This window comes from Pseudophryne corroboree, chromosome 8 (assembly GCF_028390025.1).
Source record: "Pseudophryne corroboree isolate aPseCor3 chromosome 8, aPseCor3.hap2, whole genome shotgun sequence".
NCBI classification, from domain to species: domain Eukaryota; kingdom Metazoa; phylum Chordata; class Amphibia; order Anura; family Myobatrachidae; genus Pseudophryne; species Pseudophryne corroboree.
In genome coordinates, this window is record NC_086451.1 from 57,602,910 (window position 1) to 57,610,832 (window position 7,923).

Genomic DNA, 7,923 nt, shown 5'->3' on the forward strand with positions numbered 1-7,923 from the left:
AGGAATACACTGTACTGGGAAGAGTAGGAGGAGGCTTGAAAAAGTTTCATTTCCTTGCACATGGAAAGTGAAAGTCTGTTGTGTAAATAGTAATACAGTAATGCATAATTAATATTATTACCAACTGTCGACTGTCTTTCCCTAATATCTGGTGACCATGCCAGGCCTTGTTTCTGGAAATGCTGCCATGATTCAGACTCTAAGATGTTATTGACAGATGCAAAGCCTTTTTTTTGAGGTGCAGGAGATATTGTTATAAGGTGTTCATGTTTGTATGGAATTGCACGTAATTAAAATGAAAATGCAGCAGGAGGCGTCTAAGAGATAGAGATTGCACTTGTAAGATCCAAATGCTGTGTCTGAGGACCCGGCCTGAGATCACCATCGCGACCACGGATTTATTAGGCACCGATCAGCCTGCGTAAGTTGAAGCTTACTCAGGCTGGCCGTTGGATCCGTACACCTGGGTCCAGTAAGTCTACGTCTGATGACACAGACCCTGGACCCATCACGCCTTCAAAACAGGGCCTCCCATTTTGAAGAACGGTGCTGGATGCCGCCACCCAAATGCCGCAGCAGATGGGGCTGCGAGTGCTATCACAGAAGCTGCACGCAGTCCTCTACTTCCCAGTGCCAGCAGCCCTGCCCCCCTAGGCGTGATGTTATAATGTCATGGGTTTAGGGGGCGGGGCCGGCACAGGGTGCACTGCTGCGTTGCTGTCCTGCCACCTAATTTGCCCCTTTTTTTAAAGGTTCAGGATGATATCCCCATGTACTTCATATAGGTCGTACACTGCAGATTTAGGGTCTGACGTGGCAGTCTACTTACTTTCATATACTAGTGCGAGAATCTATCAAAGTGTGCAGAAAATCCCTGCAATCGAAAGCGGAAGTCTGTCCCACCCACTGGGTATCCGTTTATGGCAGGGCCGGCCCAAGCTTAATTTTTTGGGTAAGCGAATTTAGATTTTGGTGCTCCTTAATGGGATCAAATTCTTAAAGGGACAGTGTGCGCCAAAGGGGTGTGGTCTCACAAGGAAGTAGCGTGGCCACACAATAGTACCCCCAGGTTACAGGGAGATAGTGGGTGACTGGGGAGGCAGAGATGACTGGGAGATAGTGGGTGACTGGGGAGGCAGGGGTGACAGGTATATAGTGGGTGACTGGGAGGCAGGGTTGACAGGGAGATAGTAGGTAACTGGGGAGATAGTAGGTGACAAGGAAATAGTGGGTGACTCGGAAGGCAGGGGTGACATGGAGATAGTAGGTGACTGGGGAGGTAGGGATGATATGGAGATAGTGGGTGACTGGAGAGGCAGGGGTGACGTGGAGATAGTGGGTCACTGGGGAGGTAGGAGTGACAGAGAGATAGTGTCAGGGAGCTTTCTGTTCCTGTACATCTAAATAAATGGAGCATGGCAGTGGAGGGGTTACTGTGTATGCGGGTCCCGGGCACAGTGCGAGCAACAGCAGCAACCCCCCTTCTCCCGCGGACGAAAGTACCTCTCCGCTACAGGTATCCACCTGGAGCGGCACTAGGGTGGCCACTTATGGCCTAAAATTGTCCGGTATTGAATACTGGGATTGTAGCTTCCAATCCTGGGTTTTCGGCATTAGCCAGATAATGCTTTTTTTGTTAATTCCAGCATATAGCTCAGATGCTGCCCGGCTCCCCCTGCCCCCAGCTGCACGCCTGCTTGCAGCGCGACCTGTTGTAAGAAGTCACGCTACGCAGCCACAAGCTGTGCCGCTGGCTGGACCGGCCGCACCCAACTGCAAGCCACGTTACTGGCCGGACCGCCTGCACCAGTAGCCAACCTTGCCGCCTGCCTAGCCACGCAGAGAGGAGAGTGAGTCACTTTGGGGGCTGTTCAATGGGGGGGGGGGGCATTAATTAATTTTTTTTACACTAACCCAATCCCAGGAATCCCGGGATTGATTGTTTTTCAATCCCAAATCCCGGGATTGAAAAAACTGCATGGGATTGACCTCCCTAAGCAGCACCTTCATGTGGTCAGCGGGGCCTGGGAGCCGGGAGGCAGCAGTGTCGCAGATGATCTGACCGCAGTGGGAGATGACGGTCTTACAGACCTGTCGCGTACGCGTATGCATACTTTGCCTAATGGCCCGGCCGGCCTTGGTCTGTGGACCATCCTAAATACAAAAGATCCGTCAGAAACAGACATCCTGTTTCCATCCAAAGGCTGCGATAACACATGGAAGTTGGATTACCCGCCCACGACAGTCTCACAAAATCGGGCACTGCCCAGTTATCATGCAGAAAACCACTTTTAGGAAAGCGTGGTCCGTCAGCAGACAGTAGAATCCGCTGTCAGTGTAAGTGTGATCTGGCGCATGTGCAGTGGTTGGTTTCTTTCTTTCGTGCACGCGCAATATGCTTACATCCGCTAGATCTGTCTGCTTTCCCACTTTCATCCCCTTACCAGGTGACGTCTGCGACTTTCTGCTTCTAATTGAATTGCAAGGGAATCTGGAGCACTCTCCATGAAAATATCCTGCGAAATGCGTGGAACATTAACCCATGCGCAAGGGGCGCGGAACATGCGGCTAATTGTACTTTTACCCCCCCCCATAGTATTTTATTTACATCATTGAATTTGAAGTGAATCTGCTGATGTTGTAGACATTTCAAATGATACGATTTCTGACACTTTAGCAGGAGATTATTTGTTGCAGATCATTTGAGTTTGTTTTTGTACATAGTATATTAGCTTTGGTGTATTTCTATAGTTTTTATTGTTTTTGGTGAGTAGTGACTCTTTGCATAGATTTTATATGTACTTATATATTGGGTTCAGTATGATTGACTGCCGTGCGGGATGCCGGAATCCTGATCTGTGAAATCCCGACAGCGGCGAGGGAAGTGTGTTCCCCCCTGTCCACTACCCCCTAACCCACCCTTTCTGCAGCATAACCCTAACCTTCCCCCCTTACTTCCTAACCCTATCCTCCCCTCGGTGGTGTCTAATCCTAACCCCCCCTTCCCCGCAGCCTAACCCTAACCCTCCCCCTTAGTGCCTCTACCTAACCTCCCCTGGTGGTACCTAACCCTTACTCCCCCTCCCCGCAGCGTAACCCAACTCCCCCCTCCCGCAGCCTAACCCTAACTCTCCCCCTAAGTGCCTAAACCTAACCTCCCCTGGTGGTACCTTACCCTTACTCTCCCCGCAGTGTAACCCTAACCTCCCCTTCCCCACAGCATAACCCTATCCTCCCCCCCGGTGGTGTCTAAACCTAACCCCCTCCTTCCCCCGAAGCCTAACCCTAACCCTCCCCCTTAGTGCCTAACCTTCCCTGGTGGTACCTATCCCTTACCCCCCCCCCTCCCCGCAGCGTAACCCTAACTCCCCTTAGTGCCTAAAACTAACCTCCCCCGGTGGTGCCTAACCCTCACCGCCACCCCTCTTCCCCACAGCGCAACCCCCCCCCCCCCCCCCCATCCCCACACACACACTGCCTTACCCTAACCCCCCCAGGTGGTGCCTAAAACAACCCTCCCCCCCGCCGCCCTAATCCTACTGCTATACTTACGGTCAGGGGTTAAAGTGAGCCAGAACGGGGCGGAATTGCGTTCCGTCAGTTACACTTGAAGACGGAACGCAGTTCCGCCTCCTCCGGATCACCTTACCCGATGTGTGCCGGTGCCGCAGGGAGATGCCGGGCGCCCGCTGTTATCAGCGGCGACCGGCTCTCCCCGCACAGTGGAAGCCCGGCGGCAGGAGCTCAGTACTGAGCTACTGCTTCCGTCTCTAGTGTGCGCTATGAGAGAGACGTCGTGACATCTCTCTCATAGTGCAGGGAGGCGGACGCCGGGAGGATCACAGTGGTCGGACGCGGGAGCTGGGCTTAGTAAGTATGGTGCTTTTTTTTTTTTAAGGCATGTCAAGCTACAGGGGGCAAACTACAAGGGGTAAACTACTGGGGGCAAACTACAGGGGCGCATTACGACTGGGGCATTACTACTTGGGGCACACTACTGGGGGCATAACTACAGGGGCTAAACTACTGGGGGCATTACTATTTGGGGACTAAACTACAGGGGGGCATTACTACAGGGGGCTAATCTACAAGGGGACAAACTACAGAGGGCATTACTACTTGGGGCAAGCTACATGGGGCTAACTACAGGGGTGCATTACTACTGGGGGCATAACTGCAGGGGCATTACTACTGGGGGCAAACTACATGGGCATTACTACAGCGGGGCTAAACTACAAGGGGGCAATACTACTTTGGGGCAAGCTACAGGGGGCAAACTACTGGGGGTAAGCTACATGGGGCTAACTACTGGGGGCAAACTACAAGGGGGCAAACTACAGGGGTGCATTGCTACTGGGGGCATAACTACAGGGGCACATTACTACTGGGGGCATAACTACAGGGGGCTAAACTACAAGGGGGCAAACTACAGGGGGGCATAACTACAGGGGCTAAACTACTGGGGGCATTCCTACTTGGGGCAAACTACATGGGGCTAAACTACTGGGGGCATTACTACTGGGGGGCTAAACTACAGGGGGCATAACTGCAGGGGCTAAACTACAGGGGGCATTCCTACTTGGGGCAAACTACATGGGGCCAAACTACTGGGGGCATTACTACTGGGGGGCTAAACTACTGGGGGCATAACTGCAGGGGCTAAACTACAAGGGGAATTACCGCTGGGGGCTAAACTACATGGGGCAAACTACATGAGGACTAAACTACAGGGGCTAATCTACTAGGGGCATTACCACTGGGAGGCTAAACTAAAGTGAGGGTCATAACTGCAGGGGCATTACTACTGGGGGCTAAACTACTGGGGGCATAACTACTGGGCTAAACTACAGGGGGCTAAATGACTGGGGGCATTACTACAGGCATCATTACTACTGGAGGCAATACTACACAGGGCCATTACCATTAAGGGCATTACTAATGGGGGCACTACTAATGAGGGCATTGTAAAGGGGGCACTTCATAAGTAGCATCACTACTGGCGACATAAGGGGCACTACTACTGGGGGCATTGCATAAGGGGCACCACTACTATGGGCTCTATATAAGGAGCACTACCAGTACAGTGGACATTGCATAAGCAGCACTACTACTGTGGTCATTGTAAAAGGGGCGCTACTGCTGTGGGCATTGTGTATTACGGGGTGCTACTACTGTGGGCATTATGTGTATTAGGGGTGCTACTACTGTGGGCATTATTACTATTGTGTGACCACGCCCCTTTCGGTTTGAGACCATGCCCCTTTTGGGGGGCGCGCGCAATACTTTTATTGCATGGGCGCCAGGGGGGGGGGGGGGGGTGAGTTCCACCACCTCTCTAGGACCACTTTAAGCACTGCTTACAGTCAGGATGCCGGCTGTCGGGATTCTGGCGTCGGTCTCCTGAACATGTTGGGGTTCTGCCATCAGCATTTTGACGGGTGTCAGTATTCCGGCATCAGTATGCCAACTGCCGGATCCCAACAGCTGGCATCTTAACCGTATCTCTATCTCTATATATCTGTTAAGACACCGTCCATCTGTTTCTAATACTGATGACTGAATGTGCACTGCTGTGGAATACAAGGTAAGAATTGTGTATTTGTGACGTATAACAAAATGCAGAGACATTGAAATGTTGGTTATTGAAGCAATTCCTGTGTCTGTAGTTTATTCCGTGTGCCGCTGTTATCTACTGTATCCTGATCAAAGTCCAGCGGGCATGATGTAAATGAAGCATTATACATGTCTGTTAGAACAAGGGGCCTAATTCAAACCTGATCACTAGGGTGTGGTTCTTACATCCCTGCGATCAGATAGTCACCACCTACAGGGGGAGGGGGTAGTCGCTGTGCAGGGGTGCGATCGCTTGTGCAGAGAGCTGACGTCAGGAACCCTCCCTTCAAAACGCCTTGACACGCCTGCGTTTTCACGGACACTCCCTGGAAACGGTCAGTTGACACCCACAAACGGCCTCCTCCTGCCAATCTTCTTTCCATCGCCGGTGCGATCGCTTTCATCGTCCACCCCATCGCAGTCCGGTGCTCCCCGTCGCTGGCGGGGCCTGCGCAGTTCAGACCCGCTAGGTGTGGTATAGGTAGAGAGATCACAGTAAGTAAATCAGTTCTACCATACCTTGAAAGTAACATTTAATATAGGGGGTAATTCAGATTTGATCGTAGATGTGTTAAATTTAGCACATCTATGATCAGTTTCTCAGACACGCGGGGGGACGCCCAGCACAGGGCTAGTCCGCCCCCCCCTGCACAGGTGCAAAAGCATTGTACGTCGGTGATGCTTTTGCACCCGATGAGAAGCTCCCTGCCTGCGTAGCCTAGCTGTGCTGGCAGGCGGCTACCCTCCTCATCCCAGGTCGCAGCGGCTGCGTGTGACGTCACGCAGCCCCCGCTACGGGCTGGACACACCTGCGTTGTCCAGACTGCGCCCAGCCAACAGCATTCTAACGCCGTTGGCATGCCTCCTCCCGCCCAGCGAGAGCCTCTGCCTATCAGGCAGAGGCGATCACAGTCCTGTGATGCTTTTAGCATCTCACTGGGCTCCCGGGGTGCGCCCGCTGCGCGAAAGCACTCCACAAAGGGCTTCAGACTGCGATCACTGCCGCTGCAGCGGTCCAGTCAGACTTAGGTCCATAATTCATACACTGTGGAAAATGGGTGAATGTTTGTTTTGAAGCAGTGACCATTGTATTCTCACAGTGGTTACCTGTGCATTTATAATTTTATTTTTCCAGTCCTGAAACTACTTTACTTTTACACCTATCAGGAGCTAAATTAAAGTCTTTGTGTACAAATGTGTTATATTGGGGTCTTATTTGTAGCTGTGTTGCAGCTGCTGCAACATGAACGTGGGAAAATAATAATGCTAATTAACTTTTCTATTCTTAATTCCCAACCATCACAAAGACCCAGCTCAGTTCCCTATCTTCTTCCTCAGCCCCCACTATTGCTGCCCCCAGACAGGGTCCATGCTGTGATCTGGTTGCGCAGTTAGGCTGCAGGGTCTCACCTGCGGTGCTGAACGGCTTCTCCTCATCGCATCTCTGGGTCAGTCTGCAGTACAGACGATGGGACGCGTAGCTGGTCAGGGCAACAGCAGAGGCAGCAGCTATGGTCAGACTGACAGGTTCCAGACACTCAACATCCTGAAGGGGTGCTACCAGCATTAACATAAACAGCAGCCATGTCCCAGTGTGAGACCTCCGAGTTGCATCCATGAGAGCTGGCAGTATACTTGTATGGGATACTAAGGGGAGTGGTAGCTCCAAAGAACTTTACTCCTTAAAAATGAAAGTGAAAATAGTGTAAAACAAATAAATAAAAAATATGATAGCACCAGGACAGCTGCAGTTTGTATCCGTGGAACAAGGGCGAAGCTGCCATAGGTGCAGGAAGTGCAGCTGCTATTGGTCCCAGAGCTGAGAGGGGCCCCCTTCCCTGTCACAGTTACATGTGTTATATACAAGGGCGTAGCTACCATAGGTGCAGGGGGTGCAGCTGCTATGTGGCCCAAAGCTGAGAGGATCCCATCTTCCCTGTCACAGTTGCATGTGTTATATACAAGGGCATAGCTGTCATAGGTGCAGGGAAAGCAGCTGCTATGGGGCCCAGAGCTGAGAGGGGCCACCTACCCTGTCACAGTTGCATCATACTTGCCTACTCTCCCGGAATGGCCGGGAGGCTCCCGAAAATCGGGTGACCCTCCCGGCCCCCCGGAAAAGCAGGCAAGTCTCCCGATCCCTGCGCTCCCCCCTGCCCAGCTGCCCACTTAGTAAGTAAAGTGGGCGGTCCGGGCAGTCGATGACGCGATTCTTGTTGAATCGCGTCATCATAGCCACGCCCCCTACAGTATAATGCCTATATTAGCGGCATTATGCGGTGGGGGCGTGGCTTAAATGACGAAATACCT

At 52.1% G+C, this 7,923-nt stretch overlaps 1 long non-coding RNA gene across 1 annotated transcript; it reads right to left on the minus strand.

Moving 5' to 3' along the window:
- Positions 1–5,633: 5,633 nt before the first annotated feature.
- On the minus strand, positions 5,634–7,414 carry LOC134947485 (uncharacterized). Its single transcript, XR_010182573.1, has 2 exons — positions 7,024–7,414; positions 5,634–6,079 (listed from the first exon to the last, which is right to left on the minus strand). It is a non-coding gene; the product is annotated as an uncharacterized LOC134947485 (long non-coding RNA).
- Positions 7,415–7,923: the final 509 nt, after the last annotated feature.